Source organism: Gopherus flavomarginatus, chromosome 6 (genome assembly GCF_025201925.1).
Source record: "Gopherus flavomarginatus isolate rGopFla2 chromosome 6, rGopFla2.mat.asm, whole genome shotgun sequence".
Classification (NCBI taxonomy): Eukaryota; Metazoa; Chordata; order Testudines; family Testudinidae; genus Gopherus; species Gopherus flavomarginatus.
The window spans coordinates 61,874,309-61,888,059 of NC_066622.1; the positions used below are offsets into that span (position 1 = coordinate 61,874,309).

The following is a 13,751-nucleotide window of genomic DNA, read 5'->3' on the forward strand; positions in this document are numbered from 1 at the left end:
TTTTTATGAAAGGGGCCCCCAAAATTGTTTTGCCTTAGGCCCCCTGAATCCTCTGGGCAGCCCTGCCCACTCCACCCCCTTGACTCATTCTCCTCCCTCTGAGGCCCCACCTCTGCTCTGCTCTCACTCCCATTTGGCCACTCTCCCACCCCTGCTCTTTCTCTTTGGCTGAGGCCTGCTGGTCCACCTTTTGCTCACTCCTCTCCTCCCCGAAAGCCTCCTTGTGTCTCTCCACCCCCACCCCCAAGGTCTACCTGCTACCCCCACCTCTCTGCCCTTCCCCTGAGACTCACCCTGCCCAAACCTCTCTGCCCCCTCCCCTAAGACCAGCCCTGCCCAGCACTCACACCTCTTTATCCCCTGCCCTGACCTGCCCTGTCCACCACCCACACCTCTTTGCCCTGCCCATGAGACCGGCCCTGCCCACCACTTGCACCTCTCTGCCCCTCACCTGAGGCCCGCCTTGTCCACCTCTTTCCTCGGTCATCTGTTGTTGTTCCTTGAAACATCAAGGATGGAATAAAAAGCTGAGTTTACTCCAGGGTGAGGAAAGAAAGGAGCCACCAACCCCCTGACAAAGCTCAGTGCCCCAGAGAAAACCTGCCCCCTGCTATTGCAATCACTGATGTGCTGGGGATATGATAGTAAAGGAACTGTCTGAATGATCAAGGCAGGAAATGGACAACAATCTACAGGAACGTCATTGACCACAAACACACTCTCCTCATGCTCCAGCCAGAAGGGAAATGAGCAGGAATTCTTGCAGTTCAGCCAGGGACACACTTACACAATGGCACAGCAGTGTGTGAGTTGTAGAAGCTGGTCTGAGGGAACAACTGGAATTGATCACTCAGTGAGAACAGAACTGGAGTGTAGTGAGAAACAAATCTCAAGCAAGTAGTTGCGGCCGAGTGGTTAAGATGATGGGTTAGAAATTCATTGGGGTCTTCCTGCACAGGTTCAAATCCTGACAACTCCGAAGGAAGTTGTGGTTCTTCAGTTTCAACAGAGCTGAGTCTTGTCCCACTCTCAAGCTGTGTCTACACTATTGGGTAATGTGGCTTTAAAGTGTTTCAATTAAACAGCTATTGCATGTCCACACTATGCCCCTTGTGTTACCAGAGCACATCCAGGCTAGACTCTTGGATGGCCAAAGATAGCAGTGCATTGTGGGTAGCTGTGCAACTGGCTGGAGGTGCTTTGGGAAAGGTTTGAAATGCCTCACAGGCTGGTACAGCATCACATGATGCGGGTTTCTCTATCCCATTGTTCCATGGGAATCCTACTAGTTTGCCAGCTGCTTTTCAATTGCAATGTGTTTGTGTGGGGGGGGAAGAGTGAGTGACTGTGTGGGCACACTGTCTCTAAGTTAAGACAGCTGCTGCAAGCAACCAGTCCTGAGGCAGGGGGAGGGGCACAGCCCCAACATCAGCCCCTGCTTTCCTCACTGGATCAGCTCAGCACAGCAGCCTCTGTGACACACACACACTGCTGCCTGCTTAGCTGTGTGTCAGGGGTGCTGGAACAGGGGGTTAGAGGGCCATGGCCCCACCACTCTTTACTGGCTGTTAGGACAAATGATGGAGTGGGGGGAAGGGTGGAGTCTTGGGGGGAAGAGGATTTCTGTGGGTGTGGCCTCTGGGGGAGGGGTGGTGTGAGTGTGGGTCCTTGAGAAAGGGGTGTCATGGGAGTGCCACAGTGCGGACAACGGTGCCCCCCCCACTGTAAGGAAGCTCCCGCCCCCCCTGTTCTATGTTTATAGCGCAGGCAAGAGCAGCCTTCCACAACAGTGATTTGCTCCCCGGAGCTCTGGCAGGGGGGCTCAGGCGGCCATTTAAAGGGCCCAGGACTCTGGCCTCTGCAGGGAGCCCTGGGCCCCTTAGATCACCAGCTTGGGGAAGCCGGGCCAGGCTGGCACAGCGTACCCACTCTTGCCAGTACCCGACACTGGAACGTACCAGCTTTTTGTTAGTAATACAGGAAATTGGGGGCTAATCCTGAAAAGCTTCTTTGATGTAGTTTACCCCCCTTGGCCTAAAATGTCCTGATGTTAAACCTGACTCCAAAGGATGGGGTGGGGGAATGTGTGTGAGAGATAGAGCAGAGGAGAAAACTGATCCAGTGTTGATTTGAATGATTTGTATTTCAAAAGTAACTTATTTTGTTTGGCTTCCAAGTCAATTTCTGTGTAGGTGTGTTAGCTAAAAGAAGGTCAGAGAAAGTGTGGGCCCCTTACTGAATGGGGCAGGCAACCTAGTGACAGATGATGTGGATAAAGCTGAAGTGCTCAATGCTTTTTTTGCCTCGGTCTTCACAGACACTGGCAGCACAGTACGGGGAGGAGGTGAGCAGCCCTCGGTGGTGAAAGAACAGATTAAGGACTATTTAGAAAAGCTGGACATGACCAAGTCCTCAGTTCCAGATCTAATGCATCTGAGGGTCCGGATGGAGTTGGCAGATGTGACTGTAGAACCGTTGGTCATTATCTTTGAAAACTTGTGGTGGTTGGGGGAGGTCTCGGGTGATTGGAAAAAGGCAAATCTAGTGCCTATATGTCTCCACTGCAATTTGAGTCTTGCAGCCCAAGCCCCATAAGCCTGAGTCAGCAGACCGGGCTTTGAGACAGGTGCCCTGGGTGTCTTAATCATAGTATACACATAACATTAGGCTACATCTACAGTGCAATGAAGCAGCCACGGCTGGCCCCTGTCACATTAATCAGAGTCATGCAGCTTGGGCTGTGAAGTTACAGTGTACGTATCTCGGTTCAGGCTCTGTACCCTGCTCTTGGAGCCCAGAAGGTTAGGAGAGAGTTTAGCTAGTGGAAATGGTAAAACCGCAATGAAGTATGGACTCATGGCATTTCTCCATTGTTCTATCTGCTTTGGGGCAGGCACAATGACACGTCCAGATGCATTTGTTATTTCAAAGGGTAGTTTAGGATTTTCATTCTCACTCATGGTGCACAAAGCAGGACTCATCCCTTGGTGTTAACTAAACGAGCTGCCCACAGATTCTGGCAGCCACAATGAGCCTTTTGGTGTGAGAGTTCAGACCTGCCCCTGTCCCAGAGGGAGGGGGTCATCTGTGACGGGCTGGAACACTGACCTATCAGCTCTTAACTTCCAAACTTTCAGTAAGTCTATTATCAATGCCTGTGAGCATAATTTAAATCATAAGAACAGCCATACTGTACTAAAGCTGCATCTAGCTCTGTGTTTTGTCCTCTGGCTGTAGCCAATACCAAGTGCCTCAAGAGCTACTCAGCAAAGCACCCCTGGGAGTTGAACCCAGGATCTCCTGTTTACAAAACAGGTGCTTTAGCCAGCTAAGCCATGGTACCTGCCTGTTGTGAAAGGGCACTGTCTGTGCACACTTGACTCCCTGCCATTCCCACCAGGGCCTGACAAGCTTTGCATGTGTTTGGATTCTGCAAAGCAGAGGAGCAGGTGACATTTTCCTTGCAAACTGTGTGTATTTAAATCTTTGGCCAGGTCTGCACTACAAAGTTATTTTATCATCAGGTGTGTGAAAAACACACAACGCTCCCTCGGTCAGCACCCTTCTCCTCTGTCCCAACCCACAGCCCTCCTATTCCCAGTGCCCCTCAATCCCAACCTTGACAAGAGGCCTAGAGCTTTTTTCAGCAAACTTAAAGCGACAAATTGTCAGTGTAAATGCTGCTGTTCATTATATCACCATAACTAGCCTCCTCCAGTATCCCACAATGCCCGCCGTGAACTCACCTGCCCTGCATTCCTGCTACAAAGGCTGGGCCCCTCCCCTTTCATAGCTCCAGAACGTTCTGACAGCTGAGCTGCTAGCTACACCGGCATTGATTTGCTATAACTGCATTGCTTGGGGGAATGTAAATTTTTTATACATCTAAGTAATGTAGTTACACCAACCTAATTTTGTAGCGTAGACTTGTCCAAATAAACACTCACACACTTTGGGAGTAAACCTTCCCCTGCTCCTCTGCTTTACAGAATCCAAACACGATAAAAGTTTATCAGGGCTCAATGGGGATTGGCAGAGTCAGGTGTGGGCAGACATGATGCTTTAAGTAACAGCAGGCACCATGGCTTAGCTAGTTACAACACCTGTTTTGTAAACAGGAGATCCTTGGTTCAGTTCCTAGTGGTGCTTAGCTGAGTGCCTTTTGGGGCACCTGGTGTTAGCAACTGTCAGAAAACAAGATTCAGAGCTAGATGGACCTTTGGTCTAGCCCAGTGTGGCTTTTCTTATGGTTTAAACTACACTCACAGGCACTGCTAATAGAGTTACTGGAAGTTTGGGTGTTAAGAGCTGGTAGGTCAGTGGTCCAGTCCCCGCAATGCAGTTTTACCACTTCCACTCGCTAAACTCCCTCCCGACCTTCTGGGCTACTAGAGCAGCGGACTGCGCCTGAGCCGAGACACGGACACTACAACTTTGCTATAGACCAAGCCGCATGACCCTGATTAATGTGACCTGGGCCTGCCGTGGGTGTTTCATTGCACTGGAGACATAGCTTAATGTTATGTCTACGCTGCGATTAACACACTCAGGGCACCTGCCTCAAAGCCCGGCCAGCTGACTCAGGCTTATGGGGCTTGGGCTGCAAGACTATAAAATTACAGTGCAGACAGATGGGACTTGAGCCCAATCTCTGAAACCCCAGGAGGGTTGAGGGTTTCTGAACCCAGGTTACAGTGTGAACACAAATATCCGGACCACTGTTTTTAGCCCCTCAGCTTTAGCTCCATGGGCCCAAGTCAGATGGCCCAGGCCGGCCATGCTGCCATCTTTATCCCAGGAGAGATAGACTCTACGAGTACGTTTCCCTTGCAATGTCAGCCCTGGTGTGGCACGCTGTTCTCAAAGCACTACCTGGAAGCCCCATATTCACCACTCTCATATAATGATGATACGGTTTGCACAAAGTCTGCCTGGTGAGGTATCATTTCAAAAGTCTTGATGTGTTGAACACTAATATTGTGTTGGACTGTGTGTGTAGCATTGGTTGGGAAGTTATGAAGTTTGCTCTGTGTTACTGAGATATATTATGAGGTTGAGAAATGCCCACCACCAGCCTTTCAGGTGTGACAATGGAGGAGCCAGACTCGCTGCTGGCCCATTAGAAGGGATCCACACTCCAAAGGATCTATCCCAGGAACTGTGTACAATGCAGACTTCTCCGAGATAGCACAGTGACAATGGACACTGCTTGACTCACATCCTAGCAAAGGTACTTCCTAGCAAGTTGGAGGAAACTATGAAAGAGGGGAAGAGACATCATGAGTTGGCCTCTCTCCCCCACAACTCAACACCTGGTAACACATCTGGAGGACAAACACTGAACCGAAATAAATCAGAAGAGAATAATAATAATATATTCAAATCAAAGTCTCCAAACAGACGAGTATTGGTTTTTCAGTTTGGGGAATTTTCTTTCCTCAGTCAGACTTTGCCAAGAGAAGTGGAGAAAAAAATATTTTTGAGTTGCTTCTTTCAGAACAGCCTGGCCTAGACACTAGCTCTGGTTCACTGTTTTGGTCTTGCTCAGGATCGGGGTATTTTAATTATTTTGGAAGGTCCCAGGGTGTTTGTGGGAGATTATGAGGATGTTCCCTTTTGAGATAAAAACTAAGAAATACAGGACTAGAGAATTTTTTTAGAAATCTGAGATTTAGACTTTTTATTTGAAGCGGGGGGAGTTGGTTAGATTCTGAGAAGGTTTTTGTTTGCAAGAAGAAACATTGTTTGATCTGTCATTGTACCAAAGGGGGAGATGGTTGTCTATAAAGGAGGAGTGAAGACTAAATGCTTCCGATAAAGATGGAATTTGAACCCATGCATGCAGAGCATAATGGATTAGCAGTCCATCACCTTAACCACTCGGTCACCTCATCTGAGCTGTCGTTGAAAGGGACAGGAAGAGAAATCTAAGGCCGGCAGAGATAGGGACACAGGAGTTTTTAAATACTAAGCATAAGCAGGGTCTGAATGAGCTCCCCCCTCACATCTAGTGAGGAGCTTGGGATAGACTTCAGGAACAGACCGTGTTTGCACAGACACACCTACTCTGCGTATGATGCGGCCGCTTCCCCAAAATGACCAGTTTGGGATGGTGGTGGGTTACAAATCACTTTAGGATTGAGTGCAATGAAATGTTATTCTCCTTCCTGTATGAGTGAAGGGCAGCAGAACATACCTAGTCTGTCCTGACGGAGGGTTAGGTGGGTGAGGAATAGCTTTTATTGGACTGCAGAGAAGTGATTGAGGACATCACCCTAAACCAGTGGTCCCCAGACATTTCACATTGTGCCCTCTTAGCCATGGCTGTGGCCCTTGGAAGCCACGATTGAGAACCGAGGCTGGGAGGAGTGGGGCTGTTGCTTTCTGGGGAGAGGGGTGCAGACAGGTGTAAAGGGGTCGAGGCCGGGCTGGGAGCCAGAGTCTCAGGCTGAGGGTGGGGTTGGGGAAGAGCTGGGACAGAGTGGGGCTGAGTGGTGCTCCCTCCCTGCCCTCCATGGGGACTGGCTCAGACCCTAAGGTGCCCCCATGAATGTTCCTCTGTGTCCCTCTAGGAGTCATGCTCCACATTACAGGGACCACTGAACCCTACTCGCTAAGCAGGGGCTAATGATGCCAAAGCCCAGGGAAAGGGAAAACAAGTGCAGGGGCCCCAGCACAAGAACCATGGCCCCAAACCCTCTTCTGTCTGTGGCCTTGCCCTCTTTGAACCTTTCCACCCATGGCCCCATCCACCAGTCACCTCTTTTCCACTCCTTCCCCACTGGCCCCACCCTGCTCACTCACTTACTCCTCCCCACACACACTGCAGCCCTGAGACCAGAGAAGCTCTGTAGCCCCTGGGCCATAGAGGGGAGTGGGAGGTCCTCCAGCCCTAGGGCCGACATGGGGGTGACTTTTCCAGGGGTCCCAAATCAGCCGGGGCACTCGGGCAGCATGCGGCAGTGCAAAGGTGCACGCTGCGGGTGTAGTGTCAGACACAGCTTCCTGGGGGGACTCCCACATTTCTCCCTGCGTGTACCCGGTGGAGGAGCATTGTGGGGGGAGGGGCAAGTGGTGACACAAAGATACAGCTCACCCGCCCCCAGCGTTCCTCTGTGGCCCCATAGAGGGTTGGGAGGGAGCGAGGAGCAGCACTATGTGCTCCATGCGTCCTGGTCACTTTCCCCACCTGGGTGTGCTGTGAGGGGAGAATCTGAAGCTGCTGCTCTCTACCCTCCCCTTATGCAGCCCAGCCGAGGAAAGTGACCTGGATGCAGGGAGCTCGGATGATCTCGCTTCTTGCCCCCACATCCCACAGCCCCTAGGGGTGCCTGGAGGAGCAGCGTTCCAGGGAGGAGTGGGGGGCAGCAATACCAGCTGCTCCATGCACACAGGTCAGTGTCCCCACATGGGCGCAGGAGCGGGTGCAGGGGTTTCTGTGATGCCTATTCTATCAATATCGTCACTCAATACCAGGCACTCAAATTCACCCATCTTATTACTTAGACATTTAGCATTTGTATTTAAGCACTGATAAAATGTGTCCCATTTTAGCTGTGTTCTATTACATAATGTAATTGAGGGAGACTTTCATTTCATTGTTTCTGATCAGATCCTACCTGTACATTATCATCTTCCATCCTCTCCTCCTTACTAGGCTATAGAGAATCCCTGTGAATAGTTCCTCTCCTAACGAATGTCTCTGTCTGAACCCTGTGCTCCTCAGCGCCTGTCTGCTTTCCCCCAGCTCTGAGGCTGTGTCTACACTGCGCACCTTACCACGGTGCAGCTGTGCCACTCTAACCGTGCTGTTGTATGGTGCACTGTGTGGCCATCCTTATCTCTGGGAGAGAGCTTCCTCGCAACAAAACCAAACCACTACAACGAGGGGCAGGAGCGTCGTCACCAGGGGCACAGCTCCACCAATGAAGCGCTGTTCACACTGCTGCTTTGCATGGCTCAAATTTTGGCATTCGGGGAGTGTTTTTTCTCACCTGAGTGACAAAATTTTTAGCAACAAAAGCCTTAATTTTAAAAGAACTCCTCTGCAACCTATTTAATGTAACCTTTATACAACCTTTAAACTGCCTCCAGTTTTGGTGTCCTCATTTGAAAAAGATGTTCTGAAATTGGAGCTGGGGCAGCAAAGAGCCACCAAATGTTCTGAGGGCTGGAGAAAAATGCCTTCTAGTGATCTATTGAAAGAGCTCAACCTGTTTAGCTTTTCAAAAAACGATTGAAAGGTGAGTTCATTGAAGTGTTGAAGTGCCTTAATGGAGAAAAAAGATTGGGTGTTAAAGGGCTCTTTAATAGAGCAGAGAAAGACATAACAAGACCCAATGATTGGAAGGTGAAAAGAGACAAATTCATGTTACAACTAAGCCCGAAATAGTCAACAGTGAGGATGATTCACCACAGGAGCAAGCTACCAAGGAAAGTGGTGGATTCAGCATCTCCTGATATCATTCAATGAAGACTAGATGCCTTTCTGTAATGTGTTTGCCCCAAAAGTAGCTATTGTGTTATACAGGAGGCTTGTGATAATGCAGGGGGTCAGATCAGATGCTCTAATGTCTCTTCTGGCCATAAAGTCAACTAATTTCTGAAAAACTGAGTTTAGCATTGGGAGCAGCGTCTGATGTTTTCCTTTCTAGCCAGCTTGCTGCCTAGAACGAACGCTCCTTGAGTGGGGTGATCCACAGGAAGTAGCTCAAACCTCCAAAGTGTAGGGTCAGGGGCAGGACATTGGCACAGCAAGGGAGGAGTGTGGCAGTGACATCACAAAGGCCTTTTGCAGGACCTCAGACTATTGGTCCAAGGTGGTGGGAGGGTGGTGACCTCACAGAGAGATGCTGACATCAGCCAGGCAGGACAGGGGGAGGGGCCAGGGAAATCTCAGAGACCCCTGTGGCTTTGCTTCAGCAAGTCTCCTTCTCCAGGTCTCTCTTTGAGGACTGAGAGAGTATTCGGGTTCACGGACGTGAGTGCCAGGAGGAACCTCTTTTGAGTTTTCTCCTTCCCTTTTAGTGATTTTACTAGAAAACAGCCATCCCTGTTTAGAAGGTAAGAGCCTTCTGGAGGTTTGAAACCTGTTCAGTCTGATCCATCTGGTGACAGTTGAATTCTAGGCATGGAAAACACGTGTTAAGGAGGCAGAATTTTATTGCGCACCTGGGATTTTGTCCCTTAGAATCATGGAGACATTCGGGTTTCACCTTTTCCTCCATCCCTCCCTCCCTCCTGTCTCTTCGTCTCTTGTTTCTTTTGTCCTTTCTCCTTTTCCCCTCCCAACACCAGAAAGGAGGGGTGTGTGTGTGTGTGTGTGTGTGTGTGTGTGTGTTGCGGGCGAGTGCTTTGCAGATCCCACTGTGGGAGGTCCACCCAAAAATGTGGGGCTGAACTAGTGCTCAGGCAGTGATCCCCAGCAGTGAAATGGGCCATCTTTTGGGATCTCTGATGAGAACCTTCAGCCTCAGTCTCTACCCTGATTGGCTGAGCAAGGGGTTATTGACAGGAAGGAGACTCAGGTCCTTGTTGGTCTCTTTTAAGACCAAGGTAATAAGTCATAACCAGTTCTATGTTTGATGAATTTTGCTGCTTCTCTGCATTAATGGTCTCTGAGCAGTTCATGATTCTCTCTAACACTGAAGTTCTCCTGAAATACTTGCTGAATAATTACTGTGCACTGTTGTTGGTCTGGAGCTCATCTGAGAGCACTTTATTCAGGTCATTCAGTGTCTGAAATTCAAGATCCGATGGTTAGTTTAAAAATCAGGGCTCTTGGGTCCTATTCCCAACTCTGCCACTGCCTGTCTGTGTGACCTAAGACAATTCAATTCTCCCTTCTCAGCCTTAGCTTCTCCCTCTTTCAAGTAGGGATAATAATGATCCGCTCTTACCTACCTCACGGTGGATGGAGGATGGGAATCTATTGGAGAGCGTCACTAGGAGTAGGGCATAATATGAGGTGTCGTATCACGTTTACTCAGAGCAGATTAACACATAATAGAATAGCTGAAATAGTCTATTTTATTTGTATTTTTTTATTTTGAAATTGTTAAGAGCAGCAACGACTTAGCTCAGACTGAAGCATCTTATCTAATGTTTGAGTTCTAAGTGTCTCCTCATTGTGTGCAAGGAGACAATTTAACACACTGTAACGAACAGGAGATGCTTTTGTTTTGCAACACAATATTTTTGCAAAGAACTTTCATCCCACTTGTTTTAATTCTGAGAATCAAGCTGGTTTAGTCTGAATGGGATTTTCAGACAGAATCGGTTTGAATGAAATTTCTCCACCATCTCGATTCCTGGGCTTTATCCCTTCCTCGGGGGTGGTTTACTGTCTGTTAGAACAGGAGTCGGGACTGGTGGCTTCTCTTTCTGGCTCTGCCAGCGCTTTGCTGTGTAGGCGCTTGGGTAGGTCACTTCCCTTCTCTGGACCTCAGGCTCCTCCCATCAGTCCAATGGGAACAGGGACAGTTCTCGAACTCCGGTCAGTTGTGAGCCTGAGTGAGATAAGGGGCGTTAAAGCCCTCTGTAAAAGAGAAAGGGGAGTTTCACAGTGTTCAGCACCAAGGAATTCTAAAGTTTGCTAAAATGTCTAGTCTGTGGAAACGAGAAATGGTCGAGGCCAATCTTTAACCAGTGCCTTTTTTAAAGCCCATTCAGGGATGTGAGTTCCTGTCTTTTAGGTATCTGGGGTTCTTTGCCAGCATGAGAGAAGAGGTTCCTTCCTCCATTTTTGTGGCCTTAACAAACCAGGTGTTCTGTCCCAGTTGTCGTCTGAGATCCCTGAAAAAGAACATTTTCCCATCCATAAACAAGACAGGACCTTTCTCTAAAAGGGGAAAAAAGAGACCCCTGGGACTTACAGACTAGATAGCCTCACTGCCACAGCTGGAGAGATCCTGCTATACATTCTTAAACACTCAGTTTGTCAGCAGCACCTACAGGATCATTTGGTTCTTAGGACTAGTGAGCATGGATTTGTCAAGAACAAATCATTCCAAACGAATCCTCTTTCCTTCTTTGGCAGGGTTCCGGGCCTGGTGGAGGTGGGTAAACAGTAGATGGGATCTAGCTTGGGGTTACTAAGGCTTTTCACACAGTCCCGCAGGACATTCTCACAAGCGAATGAGGGAAATGCAGTCCAGCTGCTATCAGTGTAATGTGGGTGCAGAGCTGGTTGAAAGCCCAGACTCCAGAAGCCCTTCTCCAGATCTGGCTGTCCAACGGAGAGGGTGTACCTAGTGGGTCCGGCAGGGATCAGTCCACGGTTCGGTACTATTCAATATTTTCATGAATGATTTGTAAAATGCAGTGGAGACCATGCTTCTAAAATTTGTAGCTGACATCAAGCACTTAGGAGCACAGGACTGGAATTCAAAACGCCCTTAACAAATTGGAGACTTGGTCTTCTTGAGCCAAACTCCATGGTTGGGCCCCTCTCTCTACACTGGGCTGAAGTGAAACCCCAGAGCCAAACACTCCTCCTGGGCAGTGATCTCCTCCCTTGAATGGTCAGATTCTGCTTAGCACTGTCAGAGCAGCTTTGGCTGGGAGATTCTCCCAGCACTTTCCAATAGCGGGAAAGTATGAAACTTGCCCGAAGTCCCCCAGGAAAAGGAAAACAACCAGGAGTGGAACCAACAGGAAACCCAGCAATGGAACTCAGGAGTCCTGGGGGTGTGCTAGGGTGACCAGATGTTCCGATTTTATAGGGACAGTTCCAATTTTGGGGTCTTTTTCTTATTTGGGATCCTATTACCCCCCACCCCGTCCCTATTTTTCGTATTTGCTGTCTGGTCACCCTAGGGTGTGCACATGTGTGGGTCCCAGCTGCTCCCTGCCCCCATCATTGAAGCAGATGTGCAGGGTTACTGCCCTGGGAACTGCAGGGCACCAGTGGACATGGAGTTAGCTAGAGGTAGGGTCTGGCTGCAGGCAGGGCAAGGGATGCTGGGCTGGCTGGCCTCAGGCGGGGGGTGCATCAGAGGTTGGCTGGAGACAGGGCAGGGGGTGCGGGGCTGGCTGCAGACAGGGCGTGCAGGGCTGGTGCAGGCTGGGGGTGTGTTGGGGCTGTCTGGCTTTGGGCAGGGCCACAGGGGGGTGTGGCAGGAGTTGGCTGGAGACAGGGCAGGGGATATGTCGGGCTGGCTGCAGGGCTGACTGCAGGCAGGGCAGGGAGGATGCGGCTGTGTGGGCAGGGCAGAAGGTGCAGGGCTGGCTGGAGACAGAGGCTGGCTGCAGGCAGGGCAGGGCAGGGGGTGCAGGGCTGGCTGCAGGCAGGGAATGGGGCAGGGCCGGTGCAAGGATGTTTCATGCCCTAGGCGAAACTTCATTCTTGCGCCCTCCCCTCCTGCACCCCCGCCCTGAGGCGCCCCACCAGTGGCAGCTCCCCCCCCTTCTCCCTGAGGTGCCCCTCTAGTGGCAATCTCCCCGCTCTGCCCTGTGGCACTCCCCCTTGCCCCAGCTCACCCCTGCTCTGAGCATGAGTACCCCGAGTACGCCATGGATGCTTCACTTCTCCTGCCTCCCAAGTTTGTGGTGCCTAGGCCTGCCAGGAGTCAAGCACCCTCCTCTGAGCCACAGCAGCCCTGACAGCTGACAATAGAGGCACCTTAACCCCTGAGTTCCTTCAATGTGTCCCCCTCCAGGATTCACTTCCAATCTCCAGATACTCGGGGTATGTCTATACCAGCTGCCGAATCGGTGGACAGCGATTGATCCAGCGGGGGTCGATATATTGCGTCTAGTGTAGATGCAACACATCGAGTGCTCTCCTGCCAACTGCTGTACTCCATCATATCTGACAGGTGTGTCTGGACGGAGGCCTGAGGCTGGGTACTTTAAGGGAACTGCGTGGTTTAAACTTGTAAGTAACCAGTGAGGTACTACAAAAGCTGTTTTGTGCTGGATTGGTAAATCTAAGTATTGAAATAACCAGCAGCATTTGAGATTTGTTTGCCCTGTTTTGTTTGCAGTTCACCCTGATTGAGTGGCCTCAGCTGGCTCCCACGGGCAGCACCGTCACACCTACATCCACGCTGTAGGGATCTGGGGGATCTTAGCAGCCTTGGGTGCACAGATACCTAAGTCCAGGCCGTACGGGTCCCTGGGGGGCTTAGAGAGTTTTGGGGGGACACAGATACCAATCTCCAGGCTCTTGGGGTCCTTAGGGGGATCGTGGGGGGCACATATTCCTACATCCAGGCTGTAGTGGTACCGGGGGGCTTAGGGGGTTAATGGGGCCATAGATACCTACATCTAGGCTGGAGGCATCCTAGGAGTCTTAGGAGATTTGTGGGGGCCCAAGATACCTAAGTCCAGGCTGCAGGGGTAGCAGGAGGTCTTAGGGGTTCGGGTGGGCAGAGATACGTATGTCCAGGCTGAATCGGTCCCGGGGGGGTTAGAGGTTTCATGATGGGCACAGAGATCTACGTCCAGATTGTAGATGTCCCTGGGGGGTTAGGGGAGTTGTGGGGGTACAAATACCTACGTCTAGGCTGTAGGGGTTTCTGGGGGATTAGTGGGTTTCTGAGGGGCACATATACCTATATGCAAACTGGAGTGTCCTGGGGGGGCTTCTGGAGTCTATATGGGGTACAGATACCAATGTCCTGGCTGTTTAGGTCCCTGAGGGGCTTAGTGGGGTTGTGGGGGGCACAGATACCTAAGTTCAGGCTGGAGGGGTCTCCGGAGGTCTTAGGAGTTTGGTGGGGGGCAGAGATACCTATGTCCAGGCTGCA

At 50.5% G+C, this 13,751-nt stretch overlaps 1 non-coding gene across 1 annotated transcript; it reads right to left on the reverse strand.

Moving 5' to 3' along the window:
* Nucleotides 1-5,812: 5,812 nt before the first annotated feature.
* Nucleotides 5,813-5,894, reverse strand: TRNAS-GCU (transfer RNA serine (anticodon GCU)). Its single transcript has one exon. It is a non-coding gene; the product is annotated as a tRNA-Ser (tRNA).
* Between the last annotated feature and the right edge of the window lie 7,857 nt (nt 5,895-13,751).